The following is a 13,852-nucleotide window of genomic DNA, read 5'->3' on the forward strand; positions in this document are numbered from 1 at the left end:
TCTCACTAGAACAATTCTGCACAAGTATGCTCGACTCTCTTAGCTCACAAGCTAGCCCTTGGCCAACACTTAGCCAATTTTATAGCTCTCCAAGCCTCTAATCTCTTTCATATTTCCTAGGATGAATAGCCTGTATTTAAAGGGAATTCATGCTTCTAAAACTTCACAATCCAAACATAGGATCAATCTTCGATGCATGCATGATATTTACACTCCAGTAAATAATACCATTGATAGTACATTGTCTTTGCACTCTAGTCTCAACTGGGTCTTTCTCTGAACTGACATGCATGAGTTTCTCATAAAGGAATATTCAATTAATTGGAGTAGCACTAGTGGATGCACTAGTGCACCAACTGACTGTTAGTCCTCTATTAGTTCCAAAAACAATATGGAAATAGTTTAATTGAACTTAACTCAGTAGACTGAGTGATCTAATTTCCAACTCAATTTAAACTCATAGTAGACCCCTAAATTTTAGGGAGAACATATACATGACTACAAAAATACTTCCAACTCAAAATTCCTAAGATAATTAAGTTAATTAAACTTAATTAACTATATACAAGTTGCTATGGGAATAGAATTTGATTTTAATTCTCATTTGAATTCAAGGACAAATTAAATACGAATTTCTTGTTGCCATTTTTCAACACTCCCTTACAATAAGAAAGGTATTATCAGCTACCCTGATCCTGTCTCTATGAAACTCGAATTTACATCTTAGCAATGCCTTTGTCAAAATGTCAGCATCTTGCTCCTTCGTGGGAATGTATTCTAACAACATAATCCACCTCAATACACAATCTCTCAGATGATGATATCGAATATCAATATGCTTGGACCAATCATGAAAAATTGGATTTTCAAAGAGTTTGATACAACTCTGATCATCACAGTAAATCATAGTAAATCACAGTTGGATCCCTCTGCTGACCAAACAAACCAACCATGATATTTCTCATCCAGATGGCCTCAAATGTTTCCTGACTCACATCCATGTACTCTACCTCTGCCGAACTGAGTGCAATCGATATTTGTTTCCTATTGTACCAAGAAATTGTCGTTGACCCAATCCTAAAGATCCCTCTTGATGTGCTTTTCCTATCGGATGGACTCCCTGCTTAATTTGCATTGGTGAAGCCTTGAAGCTTCACTCCCTCTGTCCGCTTGTACCATAATCCATACTGAGAAGTGCCCTTGAGGTATCTCAACACATGCTTTGATGCCTTCCAATACAACTTGGTAGGTGTTACATAAAAATATCGTCACTATGATTATTTATAGTCAGTATGGGTCTATCATCACTTGTACTGTCCTCCTAAGCAAGTCTAAGACCTCAGATCTTCAAATCAAGCTTTGGAAGTGGGAGAAAGACATTAAAAATCAATGTAACTCTGGTTCCGCACTTTCTCTCATGGTCACCTGCGGTCCCGCACCTTCTGTGTACAAAAGCTGCGTACCTACCTGCTCTGTCCCTAACGGTGTAGGTGCGGACCCCTGTGAAAGTCAAAAGGCGCAAGTTTTATCTTAAAAAACTCACTTCGGGTTAATTCTAGAGTTTTCTAGAAGGAATTTTGACGTGGATTGTTTGCTCTGAGGTGGTTCATGCATCCCAAAAGAGAAGGAGCTAATCCCTTGACTAAAGGAGCTATCCCTTTGAAGGAGGGCTTTATCCCTTTGAAGGAGGACCTAGTAACTTCCCTCCATTGCACTATAAATACAGGCATTGGGGTGAGGACTAGAGAGGTTAGAAGCTGAACATTTTGAGGGTAAATGCCGGTGAAATTAAGACTTCCTAGTTGAGCTTAAGAGGAGAGATCACATACCTTTTTGGCTTCATTGGGGAGTGAGTGAAACTTGTCAAAGTAGAGGAGACTTCTTGTTGGACCTTGGGAGGAGCTTGTACAGCGTCAAGGCAAAGGTTGAAAAGTTCTTCTTCTTTTGAATTAATACAATCAAACTCATTTTTCTCAACAAGTATCTTATGTTATTTGTTTCATGGACTCCTTGACTTTCATGTTAAATATGTTTTATGCAATTGGTTTTTCAGGTGCTATTTAATTTGTTTGCCTTGTTTGTGTTTGCAGATTCACGAAAAGGAGCTCATTTGGATCAAAGGAGCGAGGGCATCCACAAGCTTGCGTTGGACCAAAGGTAGGCCCTAAAAACACTTGTTTGCTATTGTTTATTGAAGCATATTTAGAGAAAGATAGTGCCTGGTTGGTTTGCTTGTCATTAGGTCTTCTTTAGATTCTAGGAAGGTCTATCTTGTCTGCAAGATCGACTCATTCCATGTGACAAAATGGCGACTCCACTGGGGACTTGATTGTTTTCCTTGTTTATACTTTGACCTGAGAAACTGTATTTTCTGTTTCTGTTTTTGACTTGATGATTGTGGGATTGGGTGAATTTAGTTAATTTTGAGTCAGTTTTTATTTTTCATAGTTTTGGGAGAGGTACGCACCCTCTGAGTTAAGCACAGTGCGTACCTGTACGCACTTTTCCTTTGTACACAGAGCGTGGATGCACCTGTGTAAACAGGTTGCCTGCGTACCCTGTCAAAATTTGAAAAATTTTAAATTTTTCTCTTTTTTATCAGTTTAGAATTTGTTTATAGGTTTTAGCCATTGCCCAGACCTGCTTGTTCCCTGTCAAAAAATTTCCTTGGTTTAATTTCATTAGTGTTAGGGTTTTAGGTGGAATTCCTAGGAATTTTGCTTGTTGGGTTTGTTTTTCGTTTTTGGTTGTGTAGTGGCTCTGAGCTTAGAAGCCGTAGGGACCTCAGATTACCTTGGTGTCTACCAGTCTTCTTATGAGTCTGACCATTTATGAAATCTCCCCTTGTTGAGGAATCCTCTTTGTGTTTTCTCATTTCAAAATTTCGAAAAACTTGTATTTGAAAGTTGGAATTTTCATTTTTAAAAAAGAAAAATGAAAGATTGGTTGTTTTTTGACTAATTGTGATTCTGCATAAATTAGTCCTTAGCTCACATTTAGCTAAGTAAAACATCCTCAAAAAGACTTTTAGTAGGCTTTGCCTTCAAGTAGCTTTTTATAGTTTGTATCTCTCAAAGTTAGTCATTTTCATTAGTTTTGAGTGTTTTATTTACAAAATATAAAAAAATCTCTTTTGGAAAAAGTTTGTTTTTGTAGTGATTGAGTGCTTTGAAAAGAAAAGGGAAATTTTTGTGAAATAACTAGTTGTCCCGTTTTGAGTGCTTTGGAAAGGAAAAAGCTCTTCTTTAAATTTGTTTAATTGAGAAAGATTTGTCTTTACAAAGTATTTGCATTCTCAAACTCTTTCTTAGTGTAGAATTTCATCGAAGAGAAAAGATTGTTTAAATCATCTTAGGTGCATCTTTTTAGTGATTTCGAGTCTAGTCTTTACACCACGAGTTTCATCTCCGCCACCTCTTGACTTAAACAACAACCACTAAAATTAACGCTTAAAGTAAAATTCACCTAGTAAAATTTTATTTCTAGGGCTCTGATACACCAACTTAGCTTAGGCTAGTGTCTTGGAGTAGGAGAGTAATTAACTCTCCAAGACAGTAAAAACAAACAAGTAGCTGTATCTTGTGGTAGGAAGAAATCCAATTGTTGCATTTATGCTCTGGGAAAGCTCCTCTTAAAGGAGAAGCACGAGATCATGTCCGAACCAGTGTGGGAATCAATCCTTCCTCATTGGGAACGACGCCAGATATTCACGTATTAAAAACGGTAAACCTCGGATTAACCATTGTCGAGGAGCCTGGGGTCACTTGTTGGTAAACCTTGGATTATGTCAAGGAGCCTTCAAGGGGATTGAGCTTGCTACTATGCCCTTGTGTGTATCGGATCGTAGACTGTTCCCCCAGGTGTATTTGTCTCAGTTGGTAACCTTAGTGGCCATATTATTTAGGATTCTTCCTAAGGTGACAGTGGTGGGAAGATCCCACTATACCTGGAGCAGACGTTGGCTAGACTCACTTGGATTTTCTGGGGGGTTCACTTCACTTGAGACGGTTAAGTGGAGGAACTTGGTCCAGTCTATTCATTAAGCAGGTTGCCGGGGTAACTGTTCCAACCGCCATTTCTGTACTGAATTCTGCGACGTTGGATTTCATCACCAACTAGTGTTTTCGGTCCGGAAAGTTACTATTTGTGTGTGTTTGATCTCTAGATTCTTTAGGCGTGTGATTCAAATTTGTTTGGTTCTTTAGAGGCTTTAGGTGTTTTTCATTGAGATTTTACTTTGTTTGCGTGTGAAGTAGTTAAAAGTTTTTAACTATGGCTGAATTACCAAGACAGTCCCATAGACTTCGGGGCCAGTCTCCTAAGTTTGTAACCGTGCCTGATTTATTGAGGAAGTCCCGTAGACTTCGGGGCCAACCTCCTGAAGAAGTCCCGAGCCAGCTTGAAGGCTTGAAAGTCCTCATAACTCCTAGTGGTAGTAAGGTTGGGTCACCTGAAGAAGGAGAGTCTTCATTGGTTGTACATCCTGATTACCAAACTCTAGTAACAGGTTACGATCCGCAATCGATTTCAGTTTCTGAACTTGCTGGTAGCTTTTCATCTACTAGTGATATAGGTGAAGACCCTGAGATATCTGAACCTGTTACTCCAACATTAGGGTTTGTCTCTCCAACTTCTAGTGGTCCTGATTCACCTAGGGTAGAAAGAGTAATTACCCAAGATCTTCCTTCTGGACTTATTGCTATTGAAGAACTTGCTCCGGAAGAAGAAGTAGGCATCCCTATCCCTGAAAATCAACCCGTTCTTGATCTAAGGGAGCGTGAATCAATTTTTTACAGTCCGCCTAGGAGTACTACTTGGTATCTTTCTTTGACTAATTATTTGGAAAACCCAGGGTTAAGTTTTTCACCACCTCGTGCTCCTTATCATCCTAGAGGTTTTTATACTCCCGTAAATATGTCAGGTCAGTCGTCCATGTTTACTCAATCGCCTGAATCTTTTTTGTACGACGGTCCTTCTGTTCCCTCTGGGTATCAGTCACTTTTTGGTACTTTTTCGGGAGCATCTCCTCAACCCATTGAGCAAGGGTTATTAACTGGAAACAATAGTACAAAGCCGTTGAGCGTAGAAGACATTCTTATGATGTCAGGTTCTATTCCCAATTCTCAACCTCAAGGTGGCCAGTTACCGCCTGGGGGGCAGCCTCAATTAACACCTGGGGGGCAACCTCAAGGTACACAATTTGCATCTGGGGGGCAACCTCAAGGACAATACGTACCTATGATATAGTACGTTCCTCAAGGTCAACCCCAGACTCAATATGTACCCCAAGGTCAACCCCAGTATCAATTTATACCTCAAGGTCAACCCCAGTATCAGTACGTGCCTCAAGGGTATCTACCCCAAGGTCAGTACTCGAACCAAGGTTTCCAACCACCCCAAGGTCAATCTTATGTTCAAGGAACGGGAAATGTACCTTTCAGTTATCAATCCTACCCTCAACCCGGTTATGGTCCTCAATATTCTCAACCTGTTATGGGTCAGTACCCCGGAATGAACATAGTGTGGGATCCATCGCAAACCCAACAGGTGTTGCAGCCAAGTGTACAGTTGTCATCTCAAACTGGACAACTCTTAGTTTCTGGTACACCCCAGCAACCAGTCCAGTCTAATATTCAAACTTCTGTACCTTCGGTAGTTTCTCAGTTTGGGCCTACTGCGCCTCGTACTCCATCTCAAACGACTGCTGCAACTGCCGCAACATCTGTTCAATCTACCCCACCTACTTCTGGAGTATCGATAGCTCCGGTTTCTACTGTTCCTGTATCTACTCCTCAGACATCTTTACCACCGTCTGGATCCACGATTCAAACTACGGTTCAGATGCCTGTAAGACAACCTGGTTTAAGTACGGTTGTCACAATTCAACCACAATTCACGTATCAACCGTACCAGGGACAATACCAATTCGGTCCTGCTGTCCAGCAGCCAGTTTATCAGTATCAACCGTATCCTGGGTACACTTATCAACAACCTCAACAACCCCAGTACGGTCCGGTTAATCCTAGTTTTCTGGGAGGATACAGTATCCCGAATGCGATTCCTATTCCTAGTTATCCCGGATACCCTCCTCCTGGGGCTGGTCTCATGACCCAGAGTTTTAGGGATCCTAATCGATAGTTACCGTTTATCGCAACTTTGGACTTACCAGACTTGTCGTGCCTAACGAACGATCCGATTAATTATCTTCCGTTTTGGCCACCAATGCCGAATAAGTTTCCCAGTGACATTCCCAAGTTCGAAGGTAAATCAGGAGAGGACCCGTCGAACCATGTGATGACTTACCACCTCTGGTGTGCGTCTAACTCCATCACAGATGATTCGATCCGTCTTAGACTTTTCCAGCGCACTCTAATTGGTCTCGCGGCCATGTGGTACATTGAGTTACCGCGAGGCACTTTTTATAATTTTAGTCAGTTAGCTACCTCGTTTTTAACTCATTTCCAGTTGCCAGTCCGATATGACAATGGCACGGAATTGTTAACTTCGCTAAAACAGTCAACATCCACGTAGATTTCAGATCATATTCATGAGTGGAGACGTCGACGTCGTTTAGTGAAGGTATTTATTCCGGATCAAATCTTGGCCAAGTGGTTTGTAAAATCTTTGTTGCCAAAGATCACTGAAGATGTTGCTAAAGCCGGAGTGGTTACTGAGGAGCAAGTACCTTGACTTGGTTTATACTCAGTCAAGTACATTACACGAAAAGATCCCCGATCTTCCCAAGTCAAATCAAATCGCTGCAGCTCCTTCGGGATCTCATGCCGCTGACGGTATGATTGGCACGGTTAACACTAAAGGTAAGAATAAATCCTCCAAGAATTCTTCTCCTATTATAACCTTTCCTGATTCCCCAACAGGAGATTCTTCTGCAGATATTTCCGCCGATATTCACGTTGTAGAGTCATCTACAGCTAAATCAAAATTTGGTGGGAAGAAGAAAGGAAAGAAGAAGAATAAAACGGACAAAAGTTCAAAAGAGAAATATGAAAAGGCGGAATCCAATGATGAAAAGCACAAACCTCGTTATCCATGTCTCATTTGTGATGAAGAACATTTTACAAGAGACTGCCCTCATCGAGCAGAGGTTGCGAAGATCGTCAAAGGTTCCCAAACTCCTGCTGTTTTGAAGGATCCATTTCCAAGTCAAGACAACAAGATGATAGGTTCTTCCTCGAGTGCCAATGAAGAACCCATATTGATGATGTCCCATGTAAGGATTGCGACTCGATCGCAAGATTATGGCAGTAAAAGTCCTGTTGATGGTAAAGAAGCAGAATCTTCTCATTCTAATCCATCAACCTCAGCTCCCGGTTCTGATCCACTACAGATCGAGAAACCTAATCTAGACTTGGTAATCAAACCACCCGCTAAGGGTATACTTCGAAAGTCAGCTTTCAATCCACATGCGAGAGCGGCTCAGAACTATAACATTGTTGAGGATTTGGCTGTTTCACCCTCAGCAATGTCGGCTTTGGAAGTGCTGCAATCATGTCCAGCACAGCGTAAATTACTTTTGTCGGCTATAGGAGCTGTTGACGTTCAGGACCTGAACCTAATAATTTTCGATCTAGAAAATAGTACACCGCGTCTCCCTCATCAAATGGCTTTCCAGATCCCAGTGATAGTAAAAAACAGGCCTATTCATCGGACTGTAATTGATGAGGGAGCCTCAACGTGCATTATGTCGATACAGTGTTGGAGATCGCTTGGTTCTCCTTCACTAAATCAATCCCCGACAATTCTTAAGGCCTTTGATGGCCGTGGGTTTCATCCTTTTGGCATTCTACAAGATTTGCCTATAGGGGTTGAAGGAAAAACCGTTAGTCTAGATGTGGAGGTGGTTGATGCCCCTCTAGACTACAACCTTCTCTTGGGTCGAAGTTGGTCTTACGCTATGACAACAGTCGTTTCATCGGTCTTTCGAGTAATAAAGTTTCCACATAATGGAAAGATTGTAACAATAGACCAGCTGGCTTACTTTTCATCCGACCCAGCCTCTTCGGAGAGTATTCAACATGTTGGTAAAACGACTATCCCATATAAGGATGTTGGAGTAGGATTAGTTAAAGATGCCGGTTTACTGGGAACTTTTCCTTTTCCTCCAATCAACGCATCATCTTCATTTGCAACTATTCATATGATTACATCAGACACCATTATTTATGATGATCCTTGGATCATCCCTTCTGAATCTGAGATAGACTCATTTGGTAATTCCATGCCTTTGAGTCCATATGAAATTGCCTATGAAGCCGTGCAGTCTTTTGCCGACATGTGTTCAACTGAAATTGACTTAATGAATGTGGTCCCTGAGGAATCACTTTTCACATCAACCTCGGATTTAACTACGTTTTCTGAACTTGTTCACTCTGATGAGCAAATTCATGAAATCCTATGTGTAGATGATTTACCATGGGAAGATCTCCATCACAGATCTTCGTTTTTACCCGAGAATGATCGTTTTGAAAATGATTTCTCATCAATTTTTACAACTGAATATGTCAAGGAACCTCAGAATCCAATGAAACATCCCGATTCAGAGTTAAATTTGGGAAACATCTCTTGAACTATTCCTATTGACATTTCGGTTAAGTCCGGAATTGTTGAAAACATTCATATAGGTGCCTCATGTACAGATGACGAAATTCAATTATATAAGGCCCTATTTCAAGAATTCCGCGACGTGTTTGCCTGGTCCTATGAGGAAATGCCAGGAATTGATCCCGCAATTGTTGTTCATGAGATCAAGACTTACCCGGACGCTAAACCCGTCCGGCAACGTTTGCGTCAGATTCACTCACGAAAAGCTGCTGCAATTAAAGCAGAAGTTAAGAAACTGTTGAAAGCAGGTTTCATTTATCCGATCCCGTTAACGGATTGGGTATCGAATATTGTTCCGGTTAACAAAAAGCAGGGAACAATAAGAATATGCATCGATTATAGGGACATTAATCGAGCTTGTCCAAAGGACAATTACCCAACTCCCTATATCGATCAAATCATTGATGATTGTGCCGACAACGAAATATTCTCCTTTATGGACGGTTTTTCCGGATACAATCAAATCAACATTCTACCTGCCGATCAACCAAAAACGGCTTTCATTTGTCCATGGGGAACATTTTCTTATTGCAAATTGCCTTTTGGGTTTAAGAATGCCGGGGCAACTTTTCAAAGGGCGATGTCTTATGCGTTTCATGACATCAAACACATTGTGCAACCGTATCTCGATGATTTTCCTGCTCATTCATTACATCGAGCTGATCACCTCGTCCATTTACGAGCAATCTTTATGAGGTGTAGGCATTATCGTATTCGGTTGAACCCACACAAATGTGTCTTCTGTATAGAAATGGGTCGATTGCTGGGATTTGTAGTTTCGAAAGCCGGCATTCGCGTTGATCCCTCAAAGGTCGAAGCTATCATCAAATTGCCTCCTCCTTCGAGTCTTCGCCAACTCCAAAGTTTGCAGGGGAAAGCAAACTTTTTACGACGATTCATTCCTAACTACGCTGAAGTTACAAAGGGTTTTACCCGGTTGTTGAAACAAAATACTCAATTCTCTTGGGATGAGATAGCTCAGAAATATTTTGATGCACTCAAACACGCGTTGACCCATGCACCGTTGTTGCATCCTCCCAACTACAACCAGGATTACTTCTTGTATCTCGCCACCTCCCATTCCACCATTGGAATGGTCTTAGTTCAGGAAGATGAATTCGGAACGGAACATGTGATATATTACCTTAGTCGAACGTTAAATCCAACTGAGCTAAAATACTCACATGTGGAGAAATTGGCATTGGCAGCCGTTCAAGCTGTCCAACGTTTTCGTCACTACATTTTACTACGTAAAACTACGGTAATTTTGGATTGCAACCCTATGATCTACATTTTGACCAAACAATTGCTAGGGGGCAAGTACTCTAAATGGATCGTTATCCTGCAGGAGTTCGACTTGGAGTTTGAGAAATCTAAGTCTAAGAAATCTTTAGTTTTTGCGGAGTTAATGTGTGACTTCTCACGTGCTGACACGGAAACTGTGGCAGAGGAGCCCATTGCAGACGAATCTTTGTTTCTAATAAGCACTTTAGATCTGTGGTATGGGGATATCATCGTCTATCTCCAAACCCAATCCTTTCGGCCAGAAATTTCAAGGTCGGAACGTCAGAAAATTCGTTTCCAGTCCCAACAATTCAAAATTATTGGAGATACTCTTTATCGCCGTGGGGCGGACTCTATTTTTCGATGTTGCTTAACTCACGAAGAGGCTGAAAGGGTTCTAAATGACTGTCACTCTGGAGCATGTGGTGGTCATATGTCTGGGTATGCCACAACCCAAAAGATATTGCGCGCTGGCTATTTCTGGCCGTCCTTGTTTAAAGATTGTATTACCGCGGTCCGAAAATGCCACAACTGCCAGATTTTGAATCGTAAGATGTGCGCTCCACCTGCTCCTCTCCACCCTATAATTGCCGTTGGTCCTTTTTCCAAATGGGGTATCGATTTTATTACATGTAACCCTCACTCGGCCGGGGGGCATGCGTATATCATCCTTGCGGTAGATTATTTTACTAAGTGGGCCGAGGCGATGCCTACATTCGAGGCAGACGACAAAACAACTGCAATTTTTGTGTTCAATCATATAATTGCTAGGTTTGGTGTCCCACAAGCGATAATCACTGATCATGGGCGTCATTTTCGAAACGTTATGATGACCGAACTTACAGGCCAGCTTGGTTTATGTCACGATAGTTCAACCCCTTATTATCCACAAGCGAATGGTCTGGTTGAATCCATCAACAAAGTTTTAGTTATCATGATCCGATGAATCATTGGGATTCATCGGTCGAATTGGCACAACATGCTATTTTCAGCGCTTTGGGCGTACCGAACCTCAGTAAAAACATCAACAGGGTTCACTCCTTTCCAACTAGTCTATGGTTTGGAAGCCGTGTTACCCATTGAATGCGAAATCCCGTCACTGCAAATGGCCATCGAGTTACTTCCAGCCACTTCCGAAGAGGAAAAGCGTTTGTTATACTTGGCTCAATTAGATGAGAATCGACGTGATGCTGCATTGGCGATCGAGACTCATGCAAAACGAATGAAAGCTCAGTATGATCGAAATGTGACCCCTCGAAATTTTTCGGAAGGGGATCTAGTCTTAGTTTATGATCAAGCTAATGATAAATTAGGCGCTGGAAAATTCGTTCCTATGTGGCATGGTCCCTATGTTGTCAAGCGAAAGCTAGCCAAAGGGGCTTATGAATTGGTAGACTTTGATGGGGACTCTTTGGGTAAACCCAGAAATGGCCTTTACTTGAAGAGGTATTATGCTTAAAAGAATGGGTATGGAGATTTTTAGTTAGGATAGTTTTTCTTTCTAGCTTGTGTGTTTTAGTTTAAAAAGTGTGCTTAGCTTAGAGAGTGTTTTTCCTTCATTATTCCTGCTTATCTTGGTTTTACTCTTGATATTGCAGATGTCGATGCCTCTCCAAACATACATTGGATTTGCTGATGGTGCTTGTCGTAATACACGGAACATCTCTTCCGCAGCTTGGGTTATCTATTCGCCCTCTGACGAGTTAGTTTCTATGCATGGGGTAAGCCTCGGTCAAACAACAAACAACATTGCAGAGTATAGTGCAGTGATTGAGTTATTGTCTGAATCTATTTCATTTGGGATTCGGAGTTTGATAGTGAGGTTAGATTCTGAACTCGTTGTATTACAGCTTAATAGAGTGTATGCCATTAGAAATCCAGTGTTATTAAGATTATTTTTGAGAGTGCGTCTCTTGGAACGTGAGTTTGATTATATTGAATATCAGCATATTCCAAGGTCTTTAAATACATTAGCAGATGCAATTGCTTCTCGAATGTTAAATAGACATTTGCAATAATCATACATGTAAATTTAAAACCATTCCATAACATGATTTACAAGATAAGCCGGTAATAGTGATATATATAGGAGTGTGTCAAAAAATACATCGTCTTCGATCATAGGTTGAAAAACACCTTATGATCGGCAAAAATGATAAGTACAAAAAACAAAAATGTCACATGTGCCCACAATAGGCGATCATCCTATCACTGGTGATGATCTCTATAAGAAACCACTGCCCGGGCCACCTTGCAAAGGAACCTCCTAAAAGGTCTCGGGACTCCAATCACATAGCGCTGAAGTCGACGAGGAATGTCGTCTATAGTGGTCTCAGGAATATCCCTGTCAAGCGCTCAAGATGACCCTCCAACTCGGCCAAAACCTCTGCTGATTCGTCCTGTGGGGCTGGCGCGGGTGCAACTGGTTGCCTCCTCTCGAAAGGCCAGAGAGCGGCTGGTCGCTGTGGACCCACATCTGCATTTGAAATTTTTACTATCAGTTTTGAGACGATGAAAAAATAAAAAAATTTAAAATAGGAAAAAGTTGAAAAGGATTTTACCTGACTCGTCCCACTGCTCTCCTGGTGGAAGAGCCATGTCTGGGTCACCACGGAAATCTATCCCAGCGTAAGGGAAGTCCTGAATGGAAAAGACCTGGTTTTCCAACCATTGGAAATACTCAGGTTTGAACCGAGCAACCTCTGTCCTCTCGTCCGGGTGACGGGCCATGACTGCGACCCATCGCATCAGTTTGGGCTCTCGAGGAAGCCCAGCTCCAACAGTAAGGTGTTGTGGGATCAGCATAGGAACCCTCTCCAGGCCAAAACTCACGACCAAAGCCCCATAACCAAAGGTCTTTAGTCGTCCGCTCTTGGCCCTGGTCAGTTGGCCTTTCACATTGGCCAGCACAACATTGCACCAGTTGAAGATGGTGCCTCAAAAGCAATCAACTTCCATACGCATCTGGGATCCGGTGGCAATATGTAATGCGGCAGCTCCGCAAAGTCTGGTGACAGTAAACGCAATCACCATGAGCTCAGGACGGGATATGGTCTTTATGTCTATCCCTTTGTCTCTAGCCTGGCTGTTGCAGTACTCTAGCCAGAGGCTATCGACAGACTGGCCACCTGGCCTAGTCCCGTGCAGAGTCAAGTCTTCGCCTCTCTTAGGCAAACCAGTCAAGAAATAAATGTCCGCCGGCTCGATTTCGAGCCGGTGGCCGCCAATGAAAAAGCACTGGTCCTGTATGCTCCATCTGTCAACCAACCATTGTAAGAAATCCACCTGAGCCCTCATGCCAGGAATGGTCCAGAATTTGTACAGTCCGCACGCCCTCAAAGCATCAAGTGAAGGCTGATGATTCCATGCGGCAGTATCCACGTCCTCATGCTCTCGTTCATGCCAATCTAGCATGATGTACTCTCTGCATCAAGTATAAAGATTAATTAAATTGCTAGAAAACATTTTGATTGGTCCATTTTTGAGAATTTTTGGGTTCAAAACCCTTGCGGCGGGGTACGCACCCTCCGAGTTAGACACAGTGTGTGGGTCCGCACTTTGTCTACACGGAAGGTGCGGACCTCGAGCTTTTTCCCAATGGAGAAAAATTCGGGGTCCGCGGGTCTGCAATGGTAAACCTGCGGACCCCCGCACGCGGGTTTTGCGCCTAAAAACCCTCCCAAAAAATGAAATGAAGGACTAAATAAAAAACCTAAACAGTTGAAAATGAAGAGTAGGATGATGTGGATTACCTGGAGAAGACGGCGCTCGATTCCGACGGTTGGATTTTCCACAATCTTCACGGGAAGTTTTCTAAGCAAAAGCACTATTTTCTCACCCAAACTCAAACGGTAAAAATGAATCGACAAAGGCCCTTTTTATAAGTTTTTTGAGTAAATAAATCGCAAATTTGTTTATGTTTCACTTTGGAAAGGTATTTTGCGAC

The sequence above is a fragment of the Pinus tabuliformis genome, chromosome 1_2, assembly GCF_031772625.1.
Source record: "Pinus tabuliformis cultivar Carrire ecotype Pingquan chromosome 1_2, CPIR1, whole genome shotgun sequence".
NCBI classification, from domain to species: domain Eukaryota; kingdom Viridiplantae; phylum Streptophyta; class Pinopsida; order Pinales; family Pinaceae; genus Pinus; species Pinus tabuliformis.